The 27632-nt window shown below is 39.3% G+C and overlaps 1 protein-coding gene across 4 annotated transcripts in view; it reads right to left on the bottom strand.

Annotated features, from left to right (window-relative positions):
- dgkg (diacylglycerol kinase, gamma) overlaps positions 1-26583 on the bottom strand; it is a 517080-nt gene extending 490497 nt beyond the window's left edge. For 2 of the 4 annotated variants that reach the window (XM_073046861.1, XM_073046859.1), the window contains exon 1: positions 26290-26582. The gene's annotated coding sequence lies outside the window, so the exon portion shown is untranslated. Of the gene's footprint in view, positions 1-25434; positions 25668-26289 lie in introns of those variants that run through there. The other 2 variants (XM_073046856.1, XM_073046858.1) reach the window with 2 other exon arrangements.
- Positions 26584-27632: the final 1049 nt, after the last annotated feature.

Genomic DNA, 27632 nt, shown 5'->3' with positions numbered 1-27632 from the left:
GTGATACCGTGAGAATTGACAAGATGTGCAATATAAGCACCCAATACTCCTGACAGATATTGGGCAAGAAACATAAGCTTGCTGACAAATCATCATGTAGCACACTTTACAGTGCCAGTGATCACTGTTTGGGGGGTTTGAATCCCACCACTGTCTGTAGAGAGTTTGTAAGGGTACTCAGGTTTCCACTTACATTAGGGTTAGTATCCTGTGGGCATGCCATGTTGGCACTAGAAGCATGGCACTACTTGATCCTCCCTGCATAGTCCAGCATAATCCTCCCTGATCTGACGTAAATGACACATTTCACTATGTTTCAATGTAAATGTGGCAAATAAAGCAAATCTTTATCTCTGCAAGGTGAGAAAGACCTTGTTTAACGATAAAATCACAAGCAGAAAATTAATGCACTAAGTTAGGACAAAATAACAGAAGCAGAGTAAGACAATTAGCAAGTATTTGTTTCAGTAAAACATTATCTGTCCTTGGAGTTTTGCCGACTTCTTTCTTAATGCAAAATGTGTTTCACTGTTGACTGCCAGATGAATTAATTCAGTTAAAGTTGTTCCATGCTCGTAATCTGAAACATGGATTTGCATGTAAAATTGTGTTAACAGAAATGGTATTCAAAAATATCAGAGAATTTCATCCACCACTAGTGAATGGTATAGTTGCAGTCAAGATTCAGAAAAGTGCAGAGAAGTTCATAGTTACAGGTCTGACATAATAAACTGCTGGAGGAACACAGTGGACCAAACAGCATCTATTGGTGGGCAGGGCTGGTGAAGTAATTGTCAGCGTTGAATCCAAATGTCAACAACTTCTTCCCTACCCAGCACCCTAGCAGGTGTTGCTCAACCCACTGAGTCTCTCCGGCAGAGTGTTTGTTGCTCCAGATTCCAGTATCTGCGGTCTCGTGTCTACAAGTCCAAAGTGTTCTGGCCAGACCAATTGCAGTCAGTCACCACAGCCTTTTCAGTTTAGAATAGTCAAGTATTTCTTATTTAAAAGACAGGTCACATTTGGACAGTTTACAGATCCAAAAATCAAGATGAACTACAAAGCAATTTCAGTGACAACTTGGAATCAATACAAAAGGACTTCATAGTTATTCAGATAGCAAGGAACTGAGATTGTACCATATTTGCCAAAAGCAGCAAACAACATTGCATTTAAGTCAATATGTTGATTAACAATCTCTGCCTTAATATGCAAATTTATGCTGCCACTAATACACTGATAATGAGTCAAGAGCATTTGACAAGTGTAGCCAGATACCATTAATGGAAAGCACTGTTACAGTGAAGATTTACACTAGTGAAGCTTTTCTGACATGAGGGCAAATGAAATACAGACCACTACATTAACACTAAGAACATGTGCCCATCAGTGCCAAATAACAAATGAGAAAGTAATGAATTCTTTAGTAAGTTGAAAGGATGCTAATGCTTATTAATGCAGTGTTAATGCTTCAAAAATTACAGTGAGGTTAGTCATAAGTTAACATGGAAACTCAGGACTGCAGATGCTAGAATCGGAAGTAACACTCAAAACTGGAGGAACTTAGCAGATCAGCTAGTATCTGTGGAGACAAATGGACACGATGCTTGGAGCACATTAATACTTGGAGACAGCTACAATGGCATAACAGGATGCAATATTTGCTTCAGACCAGATGTAATACCATCCTATTGCAACTCCAGATATACCCGATGATGAGCAAAACAAAAAGCAAAAATTGCACCTCACACTCACAAAGAACAAGGACAGTTCTGCAGAAATTAAGGGAGCAACTGAAACAACATCTGAACTCAATCAAATTCCATCAGCTTTTACTGATAGATTCTTTATCCAAGAGATCAAAATGAGGATAGAGTTAGAAGTTACACACAGCTGTCAATAACTGTAACTGCATCCAAAATTGCCAGTTTCCCTGGGTTTTATCTGCAATGTAAAAAGATATACAAAAGGACAAAGACGTGATGGACAGAATTTGACCACTACTGATAAGAAACAAAAGTGAATTGAAGAAGGGTTCATGTACCACAACTGAGCATACTAAAGATAAGCTAGTGTCCAAATGGGCTCGCAGACACTGGCTTATTGTTAGAATGGACATCTCACAGATGGCCAGCAGAGATTGATACTATGGTTTTTCATAGTGGCTTTCTATTTTGATCCACTTCGCAACTTTCAAGAAATGAAATGATATTGAACATACGGCTAGTTCCCTAAAAGGATATGGAAAATATTTGGAGCTGTTCTCAAAAAAGCTCTGCAGGACTCTGCCTGGCCAATCTCTTGCTAAAGCACAGAACAATTCTACACACTATTCCATGGAGTATACACCTCAAAACATGAAGACAAAGAACAAAATTAGCATATTTAAACAAATCTGCCTCCTGAAATTCAGTAGAAGTTCAGTCATAAACATCACCAGGATTCTCATCAGAAAAAATACAGTTCCAAGAAAATCACTTTCTTAGATGATAGCAACCTTCCAGGCAGGTAAATCTCACATTAGTAAAACACAAGAACCATACTACAATAGAAAGAAGCAAGCAGAATCAAGATATATTCAATTGAAATTGGTGTCAGAATCAAAGGCAAACATGAACCAAGTCTGGATAGTGAGCCACTCAATTAAAGCAAATGACAGTAACCAAGCAAACAAAAAGTTAAACTGATAAAAAAAGTATGACTATGTTTAATTGTACAAAATAAGGAAAATGAGTTGGAGGCGAGGAGAAGCACATGGGTTGATCAAGGAGAAGACTAAATCCTCTTAAAGACCATCAGTGCTGCCTGTGCGTGGAGCTGCAGGAGATAGGCAAGATTTTTAATGTTTGACAAGAAAAAGCTGGAATAGCAGCTTAACATTTCTAATTCAACACCAACACACAAACAGATGAAAGTAACCCCAAAAATGTTAGGCTGTGTAAATATCAGTAGCGATGTTACTTTTATCTTCCAACAGTTTTATTGTTGAATTGGAAATGTGATTACCAAATATACTCCAAATCCCACCTGCTTAATTTTGTTGAATCAGTTCATGTTGCATTTTTCCAAATATCTCTGGAAGGGCAAATACAGCACATCCACAAGTTCTCCTTTCCCTATTACAGGGCAGGTTTATGGGGTGGTTTGCTCCTTCTGTACACACAGCTTCTGGATGGTCACAAAGCTTGGACTCGAGGATCTAAATACCATTCCCAGTCCCCAGTTTGAGGAATGCAGACCACAACCACATAAAATCAATGGGGCTGCTATGTGCATTTACTCCCCAATGCCTTTTTCTGTTCTTCTGTTAATCCCATCTGATGATGGTTCTTGGAAATGAAGTCAGGCCTTGAAAACATGAACAGAGCCTGCCCAATGGAGTTAACTGAACTGTAACAGGGATGTTGTCCTGAGAGAGGACATTGACTTTAGATAGTCGCAGAGTGAGTGAATGTATAATACAACCTGTTTTGGATCTTGTTGATTAGAACTGAGGATATGATTGTGTTCAACGCTGAGCAGTATCAATAAAAAGCAGTCTGATGCAGATATTGCTATTGTCTAGGTGGTTCAAGGCTGACTGGAGCAGCAGTGACATTGTATCCATTGCTGCCCATTGTGATGACAGGATGTTGGGACTAGCTGTCCATAACTCTCCAAGCCCCTCTTCTCCAAATTCCTCATAAATGCTGCAGCGCTACCTGCTGCGACCATTTTCTCCAAGTACTCACTAGCCAGTGTAAAGAGGTTGTCTCGGTCTCTAATCGCTCCCTTATCTGTACCCTCTTCTTTGGACTCCCCAACTCTGGGGAAAGGCTACAACAGTCCACTCATTCATATGCTTTCATGATTTTATGAATTTTACGAGGTCACCTCTCATTCTCCTACACTCCAAGGAATAAAGATTCAGCATAGCCAACTTTGCCTATAACTTAGGCCATCTAGTACAGGCAGCATCCTCGTAAAGCTCTTCTGCACCCTCTCCAGCTTGAAGATATTTTTCCTAATCAAAGGATGACCAAAACTGTACACAATACTCCAAGAGCAGTCTCACCAATTTACATAACTGCAACATAATCTCCCTCCTACTAAACATTTTGCATTAACTGAAGGCCAGCATATGAACACATTTTCCACCACCCTGTCTACTTGTACGCCTACTTTCAGCAAACACTTGCACTCCCAGATCCCTCTGTTCCACAATACTCATTAGTGCCCTGCCATTCACTGTATAGGTCCTATCCTGGTTTGAATATCCAAACTGCATTGTCACACTTATCTAAATTGAAATGCATTTGTAATTCATCAGCCAATCTTCCTAACTGATCAAAATCTCTGCAATTCATTCTGACCTGTGCTTATCAACAAAACCCCTAATTTAGTATCAGCAGCAAACTTGCTCATTGTGCCACATGCATTCATATTCAAATCACTTACACATATTGTAAAATGAATACCAAGTCTCAACACTGACCCCTGGGGCACCCTACTAATCACAGGCATCCAGTCAGATAATTGCTCCCTTCTTCCTACCACTGAGGCAGTTCTGAATCCATCTCATTAGCTCTTCCCGTGTAACCCAATCTTTCAATCAGCTTGCCACGTGGGACCCTATCAAGGGCCTTATTCAAGTCCATGTAGACAACATCAACCGTCCAGCCTTCACCTCCCTTTACTCACCTCAATTAATCAGACATGACCTCCCAAAACCATGCTGAATATTATGATCATGTCTCCACTATCCAAGTGATACTAGGCCTTGTTCTTCAGCTTTCTCTCCAGTAACTCCTCTACAAATGAAGTCAGGCTCACTGGCCTATAATTTCCTAACCTGCCCTAGTTATCTTTCTAGAAGAATGGAACAACATTAGCCACCTTCCAGCCTTCTGGAACTTCTACCATAACAAAGCAAATACGGTTGATTGGTCCATCAGCTAACTGGGGCAGCCAATTAAGAATTTGAACAAACTCTTAAAGAACAAGAACTAACTGAGAAAATAGCCACGATTTTCTTTTGTTTATTTGGGACACTGACACTTAATTGGGACAGGAGACTGTTGCCAAAAGGTTCTAACTAGCATCAGTCATGTGAACTTGTGTGGTGTTAGACACTATACTGTGCTTAGATCGAAAAGCTTTTAAATAGTGTCATTCATGTGTTTGTGTTCAAAAAGCATTGAATTTTGTCTCCGATTGTTGATGAGAAAGAAGCAAGTCCATTTTGAACTGATTTGCTTATTGCAATTTCAAATATTCAGGCTCCGAGATGCCAGAAACGGCTGGGAGTGAAAATGAAACAATTTCACTACTTCAAGAAAAATTAAGATATTGATTACCATCTTGAATGTTACAATGAAAATGAAGATTTAGAGAAGGGGTTCCCTACCTGGGGTCCATTGGAGTCCTTGCTTAATGGTATTGGTCCACAGCATAAAAAAGGTTGGGAGCCGCTGATTAGAGCATGCAATCATCAAAAGTATTGTATGAAAACAATCCATTGGCATCTGTGCTACTTTTGTTCATTTACAGTCAATCAAAAGAAAACTGGCAGAGCAATGGCTGTCCATCGTATCTGGTGATGAGAGTGAAACCTGTGCGGGGCAGTTTTTAAAGTGGCAAAGCATTGCACTGGGACAGTTCCACTCTCTCATCGTCACAAGTCTGGGCCAGGTAATACAAGTAGTCATCACAAACTGGGGACTTCCCAGTTTGCGATGACTACTTACAGTGGATAACTATAACTTCTTCTGTTCCCCATCATGCTTTCGCTCTCCTTGAAGCTTTGCAGAACTTCTTGGCCATTGATCTCATTAGGATAGTCTGTTGAAGCTTACTTCACATGCTTGGACAGCCATGTCCCTATTTTACCAGGGTACAAGGCCTGCCGGCTACCATCACCTGGTTTAGCCTGCCTGTTGAAGCGGTGTACCAGGGTGTGGCCCAAGTTGCATACAATCAGCTACTTGTTACCACAGATGAGAGCCAAGTGTCCTGTGGGGACCAAAGGTGAGTGAGCTGCCCCAGAATGGACACAACCTCTTCACCAGAGGTGCTATTGCTCCCTGGAAAACCATACACAGCAGTGTACACTGGATGAATTCTTCTGCCAATAACTAATGGGAATTAATACAGTTTTATCGTACTGTAGTAGTTTTGGTAGTGTCATAATTTATTCTGTATTTCACTTAAATACATAATCTATTACTCAGTTAAAAGGTAGCTTATCTTTTTCACGAAGCTTTGACTAATTTGAGGCAGGTGCTTAACTGGGTCAAGATGTACTGGTCCCGATTTGTCCCAACTAACTGGAATCAATTGTACCTCTGTAGGGGTCTCTGCAATTTCTTCCCCGACCCCCCATAAGGTCTGGAGTGTACTTGGTCTAGCCCTGTGGATTTGTCACCTTAAAGATGCAAATACCTCCTACCTATAGTATGCACAAGACCTAAGACCTCACTACTTTGGTGACCATGGCATTCTCCTTAGTAAACACAGAGGAGAAATAGACATTAAAAATCTGAGCCATCTCCAGCAGCTCCATACATAGGCAGCCCTGATAGTTTTTAAAAAGGACCTAGTCACTCCCTAACCACCCTGTCAATGTTACTCTTAAAAGCCACTTGAGATTATCTTTTATCTCGCCTGCCAAATTCATCTCATAACCGGATTTTATCCTCTTGATTTCCCTCTTAAGCCCGCTCTCAAACTTTTTATATTCAATGAGGAACTCAGTTATAGCCAGCTGCTTCCTTCTTTTTCCTGATCAGAGCCTTGATGTGTCTCATCAGTCAGGGTTCTCTGAAGTTAGCATGTCTACCTTAAGAGGAACATGCTGACCCTGGACTGTTGATACAACTCTTTGAAAAGCCTCCCAAAACTTGCCATCTGTTCCTTCGCCTTTAAATAGTCACCCAGTCAACCCTAACTAGATCATTCCCAATGCCCTCAAAGCTGGCCCAGCTCCAGTTGGGGATTTTATCCTGCGTACGTATTGTACCTTTCTCCATAACTATTTTAAAACTAATAGAATTGCTTCACTTATTCTCCCAGTAGATTTGGAGGATTTTGCAGAAACAGTCTGAATGATATTTTCGAAATCCCTTGAGATGCCTGCAACAGTAGGGAGGCACTGCACCCAGCAAACAATATTTATATGATTTTTTTTCTCAATCTACCAAGAGCCATGCCGAAACATTGACAGCAATGGTGAACTGCACCATCTGACAGAAACCAACATTTTCCCACGCTGTTCTGCTAACTTAAAAAAAAAAGAAACAAGGTACTTAAACAGGGGAGTTACATTTGCTACCTTGCATCTGGTGAGAACTATTTTAGAATCACAGTTTGGGAAGATAACAACCAGTGCAACCATCATCTCTGTAACTATTATTTTCAAAGCCTCAGGATGTAGGTAATCAGATTCTGAGATTTATCACCTCAAATGTTCAGCAATTTCACCAATGAATTTTTAAAAGTAGATATAGGAGGGAGACAAATTCTGGTTGAATGGTGACAAAAGCAACATCCTCCCATTCTACGTCGGCAAGGCCAAAGAGCTGATTATTGACTATAGGAGGAAGAAACTAAAAAGTCCAATGGCCAGTCTTCAACAGAGATAGAGAGGGTCAGCAGCTCCTTATTCATTGGTGTTTTATCAGAGGACCTGTCTTGGGACTAGCATGTAAATGCCATCACAAAGAAGGCATGACAGTGCCTTTACTTTATTTGAAGTTTGCATGGATTCAGCAAGTCACCAAAAACTTTCACAAGTTTCCATAGATACACAGTGAAGTTTATCTTAACTGGAGCCCACTTAGTCTCAGGCAAACCCCTCCGCACCATTGAGCAAATTTACATGGAGTACTGACAGAAAGACATAGTTTATTGATCCTGAGGGAAATTGGGTTTCATTACAGCTGCACCAACCAAGAATAGTGAAGAAATATAGCACTATAAAACCATAAATAATTAAATAATAAGTTACTCATGCCCAGTGGAAATAAGTTCAGGACCAGCCTATTGGCTTAGGGTGTCTGACACTCCGAGGGAGGAGTTGTAAAGTTCGATGGCCACAGGTAGGAATGACTTCCTATGATGCTCAGTGTTACATCTCGGTGGAATGAGTCTCTGGCTGAATGTACTCCTGTGCCTAACCAGTACATTATGGAGTGGATGGGAGTCATTGTCCAAAATGGCATGCAACTTGGACAGCATCCCCTTTTCAGACACCACCGTCAGAGAGTCCAGTTCCACCCCGACAACATCACTGGCCTTACAAATGAGTTTGTTGATTCTATTGGTGTCTGTTACCCTCAGCCTGCTGCCCCAGCACACAACAGCAAACATGATAGCACTGGCCACCACAGCCTCGTAGAACATCCTCAGCATCATCCGGCAGATGTTTAAGGACCTCAGTCTCCTCAGGAAATAGAGACTGCTCTGGCCCTTCTTGTAGACAGCCTCAGTGTTCTTTGACCAGTCCAGAAAGTAGAAACTAGAAAGTAGCAACCATCATCGAGGACCCCCGGCCATCCAGGCCATGCTCTCTTCTCTCTGTTGCCATTGTGCAGGAGGTTAAAAAAACCCACTTTACATCCCAGACCACCAGGCTCAGGGTCAGTTATTTCCTTCCAAACATCAGGCTCTTGAACTGGCATGGATAACTTTACTCACAACTTTCAACTAATTTACAAGCAACAGACACAATTTCAAGGCCTCTTTATAACTCATGTTCTCAGTATTTTTAATTTGCACAAATTGTCTTTTTTGAACATTGGTTGTTTATGTATTTTTTTGGTAAATTCTGTTATATTTATTTCCCATTAAATGCCTGCAAGTAAATGACTCTCAAGGTAGTATATGGTAACATATACATACTCTGATGATAAAATTTACTTTGACTTTGAGTTAACCTTTCCCCCTCTCTAATGTTCAACTCACCTCTAATCCAAAGCCTCACATTCATGCAAAGGATGAAAAACATCCACCTTTTCCCCTCAGAAATTATTACAGTTAACTCTGCCTTTGGTGTCCAATGTTGCAAGAAAACCACTCCAGTGGACCCAAATCACTCCTAACTAACATTCTTCATTGGTGAAGCCTATAAAGCTCCCTGAATGCCAACTTTGATCACCAGTATAATTGGTTGTCTCTAGACTTGCCTCAGCTCATTTCCTATGCAAGCTCCACCATACTTGTTATCACCAAACTCAACTACATCTACAGTCTTCTGCTGACTTCCCACTTTGCACCTTCTAAACCAGCTCATCCAAATATCTGCTGTCCATATACTAAAATGGATTAAACATAGTTTATCATCCAAAATATTTACCAACACCTTTAATTCAAAATGATTTTACAGGCATTGAAACAACTCCATAGACTTAAGCTTCCTAACCATGGTAAACATCTCTAGTGCAATAACAATTTAGAGCTCAGCAATGCTCCAATCCAGTCTCTTGTGTTGTCTTAATTTTCTTCATCTCTCGATGTTTAACTATTTGCCTGGGAGCATGGTGTTTGACAAATATACTCTGGCCAAAACTCCAAATTCCCTCCTTATTCCTCACCCTCTGCTCCAAACATTCCCTCTCTGCTATTGTGATTCTTACAATCGGAATTGCTTAGATTTGCCAAAGTTAATACACCTTTTGTCTCAATGTCAAGTATTCTCTGATAAGTATTCCTGGAACATATTATAAATGGAATTATTGTTGATTTCCGAGGACTATCTGCTAAAAAAACAACAACAACAACGCAGAGAGCAAGCAAGTACAGGTTGAGTACTTATCCAAAACACTTGGGGCTGGAAGTGTTTTTGATTTTTTCAGATTTTGAAATATATAATGAAATAGTTTGGGATCACCATCATTTCCGACTCTGAATTTGTGCGCTAGCGGTAAACAATCTTCGTCTTACAGTTGCTCATCGCACATATACTTAGCAGTAAAAATTATATACCATTAATATAATGCATTCAGGGTTTTAAAAGAGCAGAATGGCAGCATCTGGAGAATACCTGAATCAGCTATTGACCAATAAACAACTGCAGGCTTTCAATCTGTGCCTATAATGCCATGTTTTGATTAAAAGGTTACAGTACACTGTACTTGTATTTTACTTTTTTTTTAAAAAAAAAGGTTTTATGTAAGATATAAAAACAATCAGCAGTGTAGGCTTCTTCTGGTGTTATATTTTCATTAGCAACACTTTAAAAACTGAATGCCATTATTCAAGGAATAAAAACGAATCAACATCGTAGTCTTGTTCTGCTGCTAGAATTTCATGGTCAGCAAACACTTAAAAATTTAATGCTATGCCTTTCCTTTTAAAAAAAATTTTTTTAATTGAATTTTCAAATGGGTTACAAAATAGAAAGAAAAAAATATATATCAACCCTCCCCCCACCCCTTAACCCCTCCCCCCCTAACATATCCCTATATACAAGAAAAAGAGAAAAAAGAAAGAGTGCCTGGATATCGGAAGATCCCCACATGCTCCATGGAGTTCAAATTAGCTTTAATGTATATATATGTTTCTTTCCCCAGATGACCAATAATTTTATCTTCAGAGCACCTATATATTTAATCCTATCTTTTGTAAATAAGGGCACCAAATTTTCAGAAATATATCATATTTCTTAAATTAAGTAATTTTTTCAAATGGAATGCAGCTGAAAATTTCATTCTTCCAACGATCTATACTTAAGTATAAATCCGATTTCCAAGTAACTGCAATAGCCTTTTTGGCTACTGCCAATGCAATTTTTATGAACTCTTTCTGATATTTGTTCAATTTGGGTTTCGGTTTTATCCCTTCAATATCACCTAGTAAGAATAATATTGGATTGTGTGGAAGCTGTGTTCCAATAATTTGTTCCAGTAAAACTCTTAAATTTGTCCAAAAAGGTTGAATTTTAAAACAAGACCGAGTGTAAAAAAAGTACCAATTCTTGATTACATCAAAAACACTGATCAGATAAATTTGAGTTTAATCTATTTATTTTTTGTGGTGTAATATATAATTGATGTAAGAAGTTATATTGTACACTATGCCTTTTCTTAAATTTCTGTAACCAGCTTACTGAATATTCACAATTGCCTTCAATTTTGAGTTTGTCATGATAGATCTTTGCTTGTTTCATGATCAGCATACTGTTAAGCGGCACACAGTGCCTTGAAAATGTACTCAGCCTCCAACTTTTTCTTCACATGAGTAATACAATCGATGATTTTTGATTAATTTAACTGAGAATTTTTATTTCTGAATCATATGCTCCTCCCCCCCCAACAGTGGAGCCCCATAAATGGAAAAACCAAAAATTGAAAAGCTGAAATGTCAGCAGTTCAAAAGTATTCATCACCCTTTGCTGAGCACTTAGTTGAACTACCGCTTGCAGCTATTACAGCCAGTAGTCTTTTGGGACAAGTCTCTATTAGCTTTGCACAACGTGATTTGCCATTCCTCCTTGCAAAATTGCTCAAGTTGTGCCGTTAGTTGGGGAGCAGTGGTGGACAGCAATCTTGAGGTCTTGCAGAAGATGTCCAATCAGTTTAAGATCATGATCACTCCATGGCTGCTCTGGCAATGTGTTTTTTGTTTTATGCAGTGTTCTTCTATTTTTCATTAGCTTCTGTCATGACATACGAGACCTTCTCAGACCTGTCTGTGGTGTGCAGACTTTCACATTGCCTAGGAACATTCCCAGCATCTTGTGAAATTTTCCATTTATGATGTCACATCAGCACAAAAAATTGGATAAGAAGTTTTGAGATTTCGGATAAGGGATACTCAACCTGCATAATTGGTTGATTATATCACTGAGAGAAATCTTTACAATGTATTTGGAAATCTTAAAGCAAATCTTTCTTTAATATTAGAGATTTGCATGAAGTTATTTCCATGTATTTTCAGATGCCCTGTCCATCTTCACAAAATATTTAGAAAACTTTGACTCAGTCTAGGACTTGTGCCCATCAGAATCAGATTTAATACCACCGGCATATATCGTGAAATTTGTTGTTTTGCAGCAGCAGTACAATAGAATACATAATAATAGAAAAAACTAAAGTATATATTAAACAGTTAATTAAGTAGTGCAAAAATACAAATAAAACAGTACTGAGGTAATGTTCATGGGTCCAATGTCCATTCAGAAATCGATGGTGGAGGGGAAGAGCCATTCTTAAATCACTGACTGTGTGCCTTCAGGCTTCTGTTCCGCCTCCTTGATGGTAGTAATGCGAATAAGGTTTGACCTGGGTGATGATCATCCTTGATGATGGAGACCATCTTTCTGAAGCATAGCTCCTTGAAGATGTCCTGGATATGATGGCTAGTGCCCATGATGTAGCTGACTGAATTTAAAACTCCCTGCAGTCAATTTTGACCTTGGGCAGTAGCCACCCCACCCCACACCAGACAGTGATGCAGGCAGTTAGAATGCACCCCATGGTATATCAGTAGAAACTTGCAAGTGTCTTTGGTGACATACCAAATCTCCTAATGAAATACACCCACTGTTGTGCCTTCTTTGTAGCTACATCGATATGTCGGACCCAGGGTAGATCCTCAGAGATATTGACACCCAGGAACTTGAAATTGCTCACTCTTTCCACTTCAAGCTCAAATCTTATTTCAAATTTTAAACACTGTCATGCATTATAAATATGGTCTACTTAGTACTGGAGGGAAAAATAAAGTTAAAAGATTGATAGAAATAACATGTGTTTCACTTCCAGAGTACAGCAAAGTTTCACTGTAATAAAACCCCTAGGACTTAAAACAATTAAATGATTTCTTTTTTAAAATAGCTGTTCAGCCGAACAGTTACTCCCTCAACTACATCTCTTCTATTTCTCGCACATCTGTTCTTACCCCATCCTCCCGCCACCCTACCAGGGATAGGATTCCTCTTGTCCTCACAGACCACCCCACCAGCCTCTGCATGCAGCAGACAATTCTCCGAAACCACTGAGCACATCTCCCCCTCCTCCTGCTCCCCCACTTTCTGCAGGGATCGCACCTACCTGACTCCCATGTCCATTCATCCTTCCCCACTGATCTCACTCCTGGCACTTACCCTTGCAAGTGGAACAAGTGCTGCACCTGTCTCTACATCATCTCCCTCACTACCATTCAGGGCCCCAAACAGTCCTTCCAGGTGAGGCGACACTTCACCTGAGAGTCTTTTGGGGTCATAAATTGTGTTTGGTGCTCCCGGTGTGGACTCCTGTATATCAGTGACTCCTGGCATAGATTGAGAGACCATTTCACCAAGCCCCTATGCTCCGTCTGCCAGAAGAAGCGGGATTTCCCAGTGGCCACCCATTTTAATTCACTTCCCATTCCAATACGTCAATCCATGGTCTCCACTACTATTGCAATAAGGCCACACTCAGGTTGGAGGAACAACACCTTATATTCTGCCTGGATAGCCCCCAACATGATGGCATGAACATTGATTTCTCAAACTTCCAGCAATGGCCCACCTCACCCCCACCCTCTCCTTCACCCGTCCCATTTTCCTTCTTCACCTTATCTCCTTGCCTGCCCAATCGCCTCCCTCTGGTGCTCCTACCCCCTTTTCTTTTTTCCATGGTCTTTTATCCTCACTCATAGACTCCCCCTTCTCCAGCCCTGTATCTCTTTCACCAATCAACTTCCCAGCTATTTATCTCATTCCTCCCCCTCCTGGTTCATCTCTCATTTTATGTTTCTCTCACCCCTCCCCCACCTTTTAAATCTACTCATCTTTTTTTCCTCCAGTCCTGCCAAAGGTCTCGGCCAAAAATGGCAACTGTTTTTTCCCCATAGATGCTGCCTGGTCTGCTGAGTTCCTCCATCATTTTATGTGTGTTGCTTGGATTTCCAGCATCTGCAGATTGTCTCTTGTTTCAGCCAAACAGTTTTTCAGATTGCTTACTGCCAGGTGAAAAAGCACAAACTCATTAAAACTATTAGAAAATATTATTTATATTCCCTATCAGAACCACTGAAGGAATTGTACAGCAATTTTCACAGCTATGATTGGCCACAGAAGTCACACTATGTATGCAGATACAATTTGTAAAGTGACATTAAAGCATGTGACATTGCACTCACTCCAAACACACATATTATCTAATATTTGACTATTAAATGACCTTGGTTTCAAATTTGGTGTCAATTTGTTAATATAACAAATTATACAAATTAACTTCTATAGGGTCTTATTTTACAATTTTGTACACATCATTAAAGCACCTTGACCTTAACGTGGCCATTTGACAATTTTGTACATCAGGAGTTGTTAACTGGAGCTCTCATATTTTTTTCAGTAGCTCTTGAAAAACCTTCATGTTGCCTACCATAAAATGCATATCACAGAAAATACCACTGTTTCCAAAATACGATTTTATGGACCAGTAGTACATATCATTCCTCCTTGCTTTATACTTGAGAACTGATCAGATGAGGGTTAAAAGAAAGGTAGGTTTGCATAGTTCCATTGTAAAAATACACCAGTGCTTAATATTAGCAAAGAGTTATGTGAAATAATCAACCAATTGGAGAATGTTCCACGTAATAAAAAAATCTTCAGCTAATGTATAATTAAACCTATAAATTAAATCCAATATTGCATTGAATTCTTATTGATAATTCATTTCTTCATTTAGAACCAGCAACTATAATCCCAAGGCTAGAATTATTTTTACACACAATTTTACAGAGGATCAAACAGTAACTTTAAAATTAGTACACAGTGTCGATGTGAGGGGAGAGAAATGGAAAGGGACTGCATTTATAGGAATATGAATTTTAAAATTCCAGTTATGATTCATGCTCCTTTATGAATATTGGTGATAAAAGAAACTACCAATTTGAAACACTGCTTGTAATGGTTGTATTTTCAGATTAAAAAAAAGTGATATTAACTACAGCCAACCTTCAGATTCATGCTGGAAAAACAAGTGTTTTAGGAAGGAACTGGTGGAGCATGTAAGGGCCAATCACACAAACTCCCCTGCATGCTAATAAGGCCACAGAACTGTCAAACACAACTCTCTTGACATGGATTCACAGAAAGCCTTGGTATTCTAGTTCAATTAGCCTAATAAAACATCATTTGGCCAGAACAAGCTCTGATATTGGTAGTTCTGTAGGGAACTGCTACCCATCCGGCCTACAAGGTTAGATTTAGATGTTGAGTAAGTACTTCCATATTTAAAAAAAAATAAAAAATATCCTGAATATTTAAATCCTAACAATTAAAAGCAGAAAACACAGCCACAAGAGATTTTGCAGATGCTGGAAATCTAGAGTAACACACAAAATCTAGAGGAATTCAGTGGGTCAGGTAGCATCTATGGAGAGGAATAAACAGTCAACATTTTAGGCCAAGACCCTTTATCAGGACTGGAAAGGAAAGAGGAAGAAGCCAGAATAAGATGTGAGGCGGGGAAGGAGTATGGCAGATACTGGGTGAGCACATGCTCAGAGTCAGAGAGCAGCAGAGATCACAGAGGGGAAACAATGAGAGAGGGTTTACCATTGAAAAGAAGAGTTAAGCTAACAATGTAGTTAGGCCCCTAGATCAGGCCAAATGGCTGAGCCAAGTGCAACATGGTTACCACTCACAGTCCTCTGCACCTCATGGAAAGGCCATACAATGAAGGCTTCCAGTGCAAGGGTACTGGTGGGAACGCGAGGCACAGGCAGTGTCTGACATATTCCAGACAAATATCTGCAGGAAAAAAAGAAAAACAGTGATTGGGAAAAACAGTTTAAAGGAGAAAGTTGAGGCTCACATTGTCATGCATGTATGTTGTGCAAAACCACTTAAAATGTGGGCCTTCATAACACCTCAAAAGTCTAAATCTGACCAAACTCAAAACTAAACTACATGGCATTCGATACATCATTCTCAGACTGCAAGTGAACTAAGGATTTTCATTAAAACTAGCTCCAATGTTAATTGGTGTAGAAATTTAGATTTGGGTACTGTTGTATTTTATAAGTACATATTATTATAACAAAATAAGGGCATAATTTCCTACAGAATACAAGTACTTATTTTGCAAACTCTCCCTTCCTTCATCAGTTCTGCTAAAACATGACTCATTGCTTTAAAAAAAAAAACAGACACACAATATTGAATCACTCTTTCTTGATGCAGCCATGCTATCTCTCACCCTGGTCCACTCTCCACCCAACCTCCACAACTTGTGGGTATTTTTAGGCCTTTAAAACTCAGGAGTAACAAGTTAAAATTTCATGCTCTACCTCATCTTTGCTTTTTTTTTCTTAAATTTTTTTTATTGTTTTTTCAAATAGTTACAGAATAAAAGTGTGTGAAAAAGAAAATATGTGTTACCCATCCCCCCTCCCCTTAACCCCTCCCCCCAACATCCCTATTGAAAGAAAAAAGAAAGATTTTGAAGCATGATAATAACAACCTGAAAAGGGTGACTTTTACGTCAGCTCTCTAATAGTAACTCACAAAAATGCTGGAAGAACTCAGTAAGCCAGGCAGCATCTATAGAAAAATGTACAGTCAACATTTCTGGCCAAGACCCTTTCCAGTCCTGATGAAGGGTTTTAGCCTAAAATGTCGACTGTACTCTTTTCCATAGATGCTACCTGGCTTGCTGAGTTCCTCCAGCATTTTTTGAATGTGTTGCTTGGATTTCCAGCATCTGCAGATTTTCTCTTGTTTCTAATAATAACTGATATTTTTGCACACAGGCCAAAATGTGATAATTGGAAAGCCATCTATACATGGATAGCACAGTGGTGCAGTTAGTAGTGCTGTTGCCTCACAGCATCAGATACCTGGGTTCAATCCTGGCCTCAGCCATCTATGTGGAGTGGACACATTCTCCCTGTGACTGTGCTGATTTTCTCTGGGTGCTCCAGTTTCCTCCCAGAAATGGACCAGTTGGTTGGTTAATTTGCCACTGTGGGTAAACATAAATGTCACAATACTCTTTGAAGAGCAAGACAGTTGCTCTGATTTGTTCAATATTTATCTCTAAAACCAGATCAACTACTGCTTTTACAATATACTGTCCAAGCTTTAAAACAATCTAGCGGCCAAGCTCACTGCAGAAGCAAGGATCTTTTCTCAATTGCTACTTTTACCCTGTAAAATTCTCCAAAAATATAAAACTGCTTAGTGACTGAAATGCACTCCTGTTCTCTATGTGAAAAGTTTGACCCCAACTTGCAATGTATCTGTCCTTTACTTATCTTGAACTATATTTGTCCAGTTATCTCCATAGTTGTGAAACAGATTTTAGGTGCACTTTAATAACACTGTGACATTACAGCTCAAAACTAAAAAAATGCAAACAAGAACCAAAATTCAAGATTGTGTATTACTACACAACCTATTGGTACAATAGTTGGGAAAAGTCAAAAACCCAGTTTCTTCTTTGCTATCTTAACTGCACCTTTTGTAAAAAAAAACTTACATAAAACAATGAGACAAAGGTATATCCAAATTGGGTCACAAAGACCTGCCAGGAAGATTGCCCAAGGTTAGAACATTGAGCCCGTTTCAAAAATGGCATGATACTACAAAAGGGAAAATAAAGAGCTTGGTCATTTTAAAGCACAAATTAAAATGACCCAGCCATCATCTTCACTGTGATTTTGTCTCCAAATGAAGCTTGTGTTTCAAAATTGCATTGCTGACTCTCCAAAAAAAACAAAACTGTGTGGCAGTCATTTTCTATATTAGGAACCTATTTCACTTTACATTGTACAAGAAAATCAACAGCTCAGGTAGACTATGCCCAACTTGTGAATTTAAAATGATTATACATCGATGTTAAAAACTCAGCTTATGAAGTCCAGCTGATGGTAGTTATTCAGTTTGGATTGAATGCCAAGAATGTAGTGGCAAAGTAAATTACTTTGCGGCTATACCTAACCAGGCTTAATGTCTCTCAAACTCCTCTGATAAAATTTCACTGAGAAAGTTTTCAGACATTAAATGAATGCAATTGAAAGTACACAGCAGAAGAACAAATTATCACTAAGAAAGTTATTTTATTTGCCACAAAGTATTATAAATCTACTCATCATTCAGGAAAGGACTTCATTGTGCACTAGCCTGGTGAAAATAAAACATAACATTGTATGTCTATTTCAAGGACTCACATTAACATCTATTATTTTCAAATATCTGTATTGGCGTACATAGATGGACATTATTTCAGAAGTAACTTGATCTTCTTTTCCATAAAATGAAAACGGATTTGCAGAAATCCCGGCATTTAGCCTTGTAAGTACAAGGAGATCAAGCAGAAGTAAGATTCTACTGCCTATTACCTAACTGTGCTATTGCTGGACTTGGTCCTGTATGAATTCCCCAGCATGTCAGCCAAGGAATTTGACCATAAAACCTACACTAGATTAAACCTGGCAAGGGATCCAGTCACTTACGCATGGGAACGGCAGCAAGAATAGTAAAAACCAGTTACAGTTCTAATTCCCAACATTTGCATTAGTATTTTAGTCATTTAAATTGATTAAAAAATTACTTTTGAAATTACTTTAAAAATGTTAATTATTTAAACAGTTAATATTTTTGAATGCCAAGAGCATTCAAAAGCTTTTTTAAAAAAAAACAATTGTCAGCTTTGATGACAGAGCTCATGGCTTTGGCTTTCTGGGTATCAAATGATCCTCTCAGCAGTTTCATGGACAGACCATGTTCTGGTCCATCAGTTACATTGTACAAGGTCACGCCAGTCCTTGCACCCGGTCTGCCATTTGACAAGATAATATGATTGGATCTGAAGCAGGTTTTTAGGATTCTGTGGGACTCAACACATGGCACCGTCAGCACACTTTCACCCAACTAAACATGCCAGTTGCAAAAAGATTAGAACCCCGAGCTTCCTGTTGCCTGTTACTTTTATTCTATGGCCCACCCCACCAATCTATCTGCATCTTCCTGCACCATTAAACAATGCAAGCATGAGGAACACCACTTCAATACATTTTGTTTGAAGTTGCCTCTTGGGCCCCCCTTAAATCTTTCCCCCTCACCCTAATCTTCTATCCTGGGGAAAAGACTATAGCCATCCACCTCGTCAATGCCTCTCATGAAGTTATATACCTTTATAAAGTCAGTAAGTGAACACAGGTGGATGGGAAAGCTGAAGCAATGATCATAAGTTCCATTTTGCCTCATCAGTCTGGTGTTTACAGAGGCCGAAGTCTAGTTTGGAGATTCTCTGCTTGGACACCGTGAACCTTAAAATCCTAATGCTTTTGGACCAGACACTAGAAACAGGGTAGACATGTGCCCCAGTGGTTGAGAAGAGTGTAGTGGGGCCAACAGATCCTGACTTGTCACCAGTAACTCCATCTTCTTTCTGGGACCACTACTCTCTACCACACTCAGTATCGCATTCTCCATCTTCCAGTAATTCATTTTCTATCTGTGCTAGAACTGGCCATTTCTGTTGCAAGTCATCCAACTATGACATTGACTTCATTGTTCTCTCCCATTTGGTACAGCCTGAACATAAATCACTGTCTTGCTATTAGCATACATATACAGTCAAAACATAATTACCCAGTAGTTGTCAATTTAGCCCTCAACCTAATCTCAGGTTCCCCTTTGTTCTATTCACCAGCTCCTCTGCAGTTTAAGATAACCTGTCTCTTTCCCAGGTTAGACAGACACATCAACCTGAAATTTTAACTATTTCTCTTTCCACAGAAACTGTCTGATCTGAACAGTGTTTCCAGCATTTTCTGTTGATCAGTTCAGATTTCTAGCATCAGAAAAGGTTTTCATTTTTACTTGCATGCAATCTGTTCACAGAATTTGCTTGAACAAACTGATCAGAGATGACTCACAACAAATATAATCAATTTTCCCAGAAGACTGGAGGAGGAAGAAACCGCAGCAACTTCTTCCACTAAAAGCAGGGTAGTTTATCCCAAAGATATAGTCAGTGGAAAATAACCTACATCGTGGATTAAATCAAGCTCAGTTGTTTGTGGGCATCAAGCTTGATTCGATAATTTCACTGCCATTCATCACCAAACTACCTGCTTAAAACACCATTGCTTTAAAAAGCAACTACTTCCCAACTACAAAAACATGAAGTTGACAACCACAGTAAAAGATTCCCCCCCCATTTAAGATTATGCATTGTAATATGCAACCTACAAATGGAGTAATATAAATTACTACAGATAAACATCCGAATTCTAAAGAATTAGACACAAGGGAAACAAATATAGGCAGAGCAAAAAAAAAGCCAAAATACCTTCAGAAAGACAATTTCTTTTAGCATCGTTACATGTCCTAAACTTTTCAATCTGTCTAATATGTTAACTATTCGTACGTTTGGTCAAGACTACTTAATTTGTTTTTGATATGTTTCAAAAGTAGCAACATCCTTTTACTAAAGTAGTGCAGCAAATAAACAGTTATTCATATGTTAATGATACAAGTCATGGGCATATAATACAAAAAAAGCCTAATGGTTAGAATTCTAGTCAGTCAATAATAAAGATGACAAGACTGGAGAAACAGCTCTTGCACCTTGACTCAAACTTCCATCCAAATGTATTGGATAAATTGTGTGTTCATGTCTCATTTTTAGGTACACAAGTGTTTTTGCAAAACATCTTAAGAGCCTAAAACAATTCAATAGTTGTCATGTGTATTTCATGCTCTATGTACAGAGACACTGCACAAAAGGGTTACAACCATATTGATGGAACTGTTTTTGTATTTTTAAAACAAAATTTCCTTAGTCCAAGAAGAATGCTGCTACATGCTTAAATTAATCTCTATTTTTCCCTTTATCCCCTTGCCAAGAACAACTGAGTTTAAGTGCCCGGTTGAATCACCATTCCTTAAAGATTTCACCATTCCTTAAAGATTTCTATTCTTCTACCGCTACAGGTATGCATAAGACAGATCAGAGCCAAGGCAGTTCTGCGATATGAATAAAGCACATTATAGTTAAGTTAATTGTGCAGTATCTGTAAGGGGCATCCTAGCAAGACTAGTTCTGCAACATACATAAAGCTAACATACACAATGTTAATGAAATCAGCTCACCAGCCGTGTACATGCACAAAGCAGACAATTAAAAAGGCTGCTGCAGTTTTGAAATTGTCATGTCAAACGTACTATCATGCTTTATTCACTTTTTTTGAAATCTTAAAGAATGATCACAAAGTGAACACTAAGAATCAAAAGTGTCAAAGGGAATAATATATTACAATTTAAAAAGTAAAATGGAAACTAAAAAATAAACTCATTTGTAACCCCAAACATGCCATAATTTAGATCATACCACAAATTAATTTAAAAAGCAGCAAGTATACAGTGGTATGCAAAAGTTTGGGCACCTTGGTCAAAATTTCTGTTACTGTGAATAGCTAAGTAAAAGATGACCTGATTTCCAAAAGGCATAAAGTTAAAGATGACACATTTAACATTTTAAGATTACTTTTCTATTTCTATCTTTTACAGTTTCAAAATAACAAAAAAAGAAAAGGACCTGAAGCAAAAGTTTGGGCACCCTGCATGGTCAGTACTTAGTAACACCCCCTTTGACAAGTATCACAGCTTGTAAACGCCTTCTGTAGCCTGCTAAGAGTCTTTCAATTCTTGTTTGGAGGATTTTCACCCATTCTTCCTTGCAATGGGCTTCTAGCTCTGTGAGATTCTTGGGCCGTCTTGCATGCACTACTCTTTTGAGGTCTATCCACAGAATTTCAATGATGTTTAGGTCAGGGGACTGAGGGTCATGGCAAAACCTTCAGCTTGCGCCTCTTGAGGTAGTCCATTGTGGATTTTGAGGTGTGTTTAGGATCATTATCCTGTGTGTGTCCTCTTTTCATCTTTAGAGCTTTTTTTAAAAAACAGACGGTGTGATGTTTGTTTCCAGAATTCGCTGGTATTTAATTGAATTCATTCTTCCCTCTACCATTGAAATGTTCCCCGTGCCACTGGCTGCAACACAAGCCCAAAGCATGACCCATCCACCTGCTTAAGTTGGAGACGTGTTTTCCTTCATGAAATTCTGCACCCTTTTTTCTCCAAACACAGCTTTGCTCATTGCAGCCAAAAAGTTCTATTTTAACTTCATCAGTCCACAGGACTTGTTTCTAAAATGCATCAGGCCTGCTTAGATGTTCCTTTGCAAACTACTGACGCTGAATTTTGTGGTGAGGATACGAGAAAGATTTTCTTCTGATGACTCTTCCATGAAGGTCATATTTGTGCAGGTGTCGCTGCACAGTAGAACAGTGCACCATCACGCCAGAGTCTGCTAAATCTTCCTGAAGGTCTTTTACAGTCAAACAGGGGTTTTGATTTGCCTTTCTAGCAATCCTACGAGCAGTTCTCTCAGAAAGTTTTCTTAGTCTTCCAGACCTCAACTTGACATCCACAGTTCCTGTTAACTGCCATTTCTTAATTTCATTGTGAACTGAGGAAATGGCTACCTGAAAACGCTTTGCTATCTTCTTATAGCCTTCTCCTGCTTTGTGGGCATCATTTATTTTAATTTTCAGAGTGCTCGCTTCTGCTTAGAGGAGCCCATGGCTGCTGATTGTTGGGACAAGGTTTGAGGAGTCAGGGTATTTATAAAGCTTTGAAATTTGCATCACCTGGTCTTTCCTAATGATGACTGTGAACAAGCCGTAGCCCTAACAAGCTAATTCAGGTCTGAGACCTTGGTGAAAATTATCTGATAACTCAAATCTCTTGGGGTGCCCAAACTTTTGCATGGTGCTCCTTTCCTTTTTTCACTAAAATTGTACAAAACAAAAATAATACACTAGTCTTCTTAAAATGTTGAAAAGAATGTTTCATCTTTAACTTTATGACTTTTGGAGATCAGTTCATCTTCTACTCACTTAACTATTCACAGTAACAGAAATCTTGACCGGGGTGCCCAAACTTTTGCATGCCACTGTATTTAATTGTTTCTTTCCTAACTAAGTTGCATGGATTTGTTCACCAAGGATCACCTCATATTTAGACCATTTTACATTTCTCACACAAGGTTGATCTCCAACAATGATGTGACAAGCAATCATAGAACATTACCAATTCATTCAGTCACAGTACTGAATGCCAAGGCCAGTGGTTCTGCTCACAACTTCAAGGTGAAGTACTCATTTCAGCTTTTACCAATAAGGTGGTAAAGAACCTGAAGATCAACTCGTTCCTTGTGTGCACAAGTAAAGGCAAGCAAGTGCCACCTGGGCCACCAATGCCCATCAGTACTCCACTCAGCAGTAATGCTCATCACCGTGGAATGGTAAAGGAGGAAACAAACATTAAAAGTGTAGATTGTAAAAATGTAAAAGTAATCAAGTTGTATTATATGGGCCTGGTTGGCTATTTGCAGGAAATCAAAAATGTGTTTGTATACTCGCAAATACATTTACAAAAGCATATCTATAGTTCCTTAAAATCTACAAAAAGTTCCAAGATATTTCACAGGAATACTAAAAAATAAAATCTAATATGGAAATTTATCTATAAATTAATCCCTAGTGGTAGGACGTTGCTTCATTGCACCAGTGAGTCCATAAAGCATCTGTGCAGAAACTGGAGCTTTAAGTATACAGAGGCATAAAGACTAGTGCATGTCAGCTCCTAATAACATTTGTCTGGATCAAGTTGAAAATGACATGCCCCATTTCCTCCCCTACAGATTTTGCATTTTGTTTTAAGATCCCAATCAAAACCTTTACACATCTGATGAGATAAGCACGATGTCATAAACTTAATAAATGAACTCAAAGTCTTTTGTTTTAAATCACTGGAGTGCGATGGGGGAGGAGCAACCGTGGTATTAGGGTTAATGTATTCTAGTATTTAAATTTTCTATCAGTCTTAGTGACTTGTGGTACAAGTTAAGTAACAAGGAATGCACGGAGAATGAGAGATTGTAATAAAATAAATATTTCCATTTCATTCACTGACAAAAATAACCAAATATTTAAAAATTAAAGCAAATAATAAACTACGAATTTTCTATAAAGTTATTTTAAGAGATTAAAAAACTGGATTTCTTATGTCCCTTTTCATACAAGCTGAGTGACAAGGTTGAAAGTTTTAACACAAACGCACAAGATTGTTCAGATGCTTGAAAACTAGAGATTCACACACAAAAAATGCTGGAGGAACTCAGCAGGTTAGGCAGCATCTATGGAGATAAATAAACAGGCAACTTTTCAGGTCAAGACCCTACATCAGGTCCTTCCCTCCTGTCCTGGTTTTGATATGGCATGGCTCCATTTGGTATCAGGAGCACTTGTCCGAATGCCAAGCCAACAATAGCTTTCATAGTCTTATATTCAGTGGGTGAATCAGCAGAAACGGATGTCTCCTAGGTGTGAAATACACACAGCCATGCAAAGTGAGTAAAATATTAGACTTTAAGATCTCAGTTTTGATACATGGCTACATACTCCACCAGTAATTCATGCATACACGTTTGCAATTTGGTTTAAATCTCTTCATTTCCACATGAGACAAATAAATACAAAGCAATGTCACAAAATATTAATGTAAATCACAAGATCAAAACCGTCCCAGTAACACAAGGCCACTAGCTAATGAAAGTACTCAACTGACAGTTTAAATGCCAGTGGCACAAAAGCTATTAAAGAAAAAGGTCATGCTTCCCATAAATTAGATAGGCAACCACAATGTTATTTCCTTTTATTCTATTTTTATAAACAATGTTCCTAGCTTGCTCAATACTTTGAAATTAATAACTTGGAAAGGAGCATTTTTAAGTAAAATATTGTAGAAAATTCCATTTTGTAGCATATAGTAGGCCAGGGTAGGAAAAGGACTATTGATAAACAGTGAACATGCTAGTATAGGTGATGAATTTGACAGTAGCTGGATTTAACTTAGCGAATGTGACCTGGGAATTGCAGGATATGAATAACTGGAAAGAGACATTTCATCATCTGACCAGCATAAGGTTTCTATTATGAATCTTAATTTACAAAAACATATTAGTTCCACAAACAAAGTGCAAAACAAACCTTTGTAAACTATCACAGACTACACTTAATTAGGTAATTCTTAAAATACCACAGCCAAATTAGTGTGTGATATTTATCAATAAAAGGATACTGTGACATTATGATTAATCTTCATAACACTTTTTCCCACTGAATACTACAAGAGGCCACTGTTAATCAAAAGCCAATAATGACATCACCAGAAATTACTGATGTTAGACAAGTAGCATCTCATTAATTCTAATTTAGACAAGTTGCACCCAATAGAACAGGCTTGAGTACGTTAGGGAAATTAATTAGGAGTTGCGTTTTTAAAATTGGAACTGAGGGTACACAAACTCTACAAATGCAATTTGTATGTTAAACACAGGCGGGGGGAAAATAGTCAACAAATCCATTAAACATCGGCAACCCTACCTGGAAGAGGCCGCACAGGCATCTCTAACCTCAAACTGGCTTGTTCTGTGTTGCAACTGAATTTGAAACAGTTTCGGCAACCTTAAAACTCAAGTTTCAGTTCTAACAATTCTAGCGGAAACAACTCCTCGCTGATCTGCTGAACATCGTCAGCCGAGCGTCGGTGCTGAACTCAAGGCGCGGGGAGTCAGGAGAAGCCCACGGCGTCTAACCTCAGCACGGTTGGGGCATCATCATCACACATCTCTACGCCCATCGCCCCATTTACTCGGCTATTTAAGAAGAAAACTGGACCACAGAAAGGCAAACGGGCTTACTGCAACCATCTGCCTCTCGCTTCCAAATAAAATAACCGTAATAATAGTAACTTTGGATCATGTTCGGATTACACACAATTTGCCTACTCGCTCCGAGCACGCAACGCTCAGGGTTTCCGCATCTTTGCGTTGAGCCGGTTTATTATTTTTAAAAAAGAGAAATAGAAAATGTCATAAAAGCGGGGCGAGGAGGAAGCAGTGAAGGTGCGGGTGAATGGGCACCGTGCAGGACAGGGGAGACGGGGCAGACCGAACGGGCTGGGCGCGAGCGCACCCCGCGGGGGACGGGGCATCGGGCTGGGCGCGAGCGCACCCCGCGGGGGACGGGGCATCGGGAGGCTCGCGGGGCACCGAGCCGGGCGCCGCGAGCGGGCTGCTCCTCCCGCCACCGCTTCCCCACAGGCCCAGGGACAGGGACAACTCGTCCACTCTCGGTCACTTCCACGGCCGCCACACTGAACGAACAAGCCACAACGTAAAGTCTCAATGACAGAAAAAAAAGCATTTGCAACCTCCACCGCCCCCCCATCCCACTCACCTCTCACCGGGCTCCACTTGCTGCTCCTCTCTCTGCAATAAGCCGCGAGTTCATTGAGCTCCTTTTATTTCACGTGTATGTGTATGCATGAAAGCAAAAAAAAAAAACAAGTCAGGACCGACTGCCAGAGAACTGCCCTTTTGCCGAGGGTTCAGTGGAAAATTATGTTCTTCTACTTTGTTTTATCTTTTTAATTGCCCCACGAGTCTCCTTTGCTCGTCTGTTGGGCAGGAGTACATCAGTGGCTGCGCGTGAGCGCGCTGGATCCTCTGCTACTGAGGCTTGTGTTCATGTTCCTCATCGACGGACCGACCCCGCCGCTATTGCGCGTGCCCGCGAGCCTAGAAGTTCCAGGAAAGGGACATACTGCGCCCAGAGAGGGATGAAAAATAAAAATGCTGCAGATGTTGCAAATATGAAATACATGCTGGATATACCTGTGTTTTTTAATTTTAAAATTTCAGATTTCCGGCATCTGTAATTTTTTTTTCATATTTTCTTTTGTAATCTGAAAAGGTTGTTTCCAGTCGGATCTCAGGTCTCCCGAAAGTCTATATCGAGAAGCTTGCTTTTCTTTAGCAGATTATACCGTGCCGTAAGGTGTCAGATTCTTTACAGCCACTGAAGTTTAGTTGACATTGACCGTTGCATTATAGGACAGGGGCAGTCAAATTGTACACAGCAGAAAATCTGATTTATTTTGTCATGTAAATCGAGAAATCAATAATCCAGAGAATGTCCCCTTTTCTTTTTGGAAGTAATCATGGGATCTAGCGCACAGGACAGATGGGCATTCCCTGTAATATCCCGTGTAATGTAGGAAAACGCACGGCAAGATCCCGCAATCTATTTTGAACTAACATTGGATATGTAAATGAGGCATCGAACTCATAATCCCCAATTTGATGTAATTTATATGAATGTGGATTTTGTTTGTAAGGGAATCCTTCGCGTCACGTCATCAGCTTTCTCTACGGCAGTAATTCTCTCATCTATTTAAAGACATTTGTTACTACCGTCTTCACTTTTGCTGATAATCGTTTACTGCCAGAAAGAGCAGTTCACGGGGACAAGACACAGAATCATTTTCAGAGATTCGCCTTTTCCCTGATTACAACAAAGAATCAAGCACACAGCATTTGATAATTATTAGCATTTATCTCATGCCGCGGGCAATAGTCCACAAAGGCACAAGGTATACATTGTATTCTCCAGGCTTTCAATGAAAATAAATCTATCTAAATTAAATCCAATCAGTAAAAGAGCAGGAACGTGTTTGTTGGAAGCTGTAACCTGTGATATTGAACTGTTATTCGCAAAACTCGTGTTTCCACGCGTTAATC

Source organism: Hemitrygon akajei, chromosome 5 (genome assembly GCF_048418815.1).
Source record: "Hemitrygon akajei chromosome 5, sHemAka1.3, whole genome shotgun sequence".
Classification (NCBI taxonomy): Eukaryota; Metazoa; Chordata; class Chondrichthyes; order Myliobatiformes; family Dasyatidae; genus Hemitrygon; species Hemitrygon akajei.
Note: the sequence above shows the minus strand (reverse complement) of the source record. Positions and strands in the feature narration are given on the sequence as shown.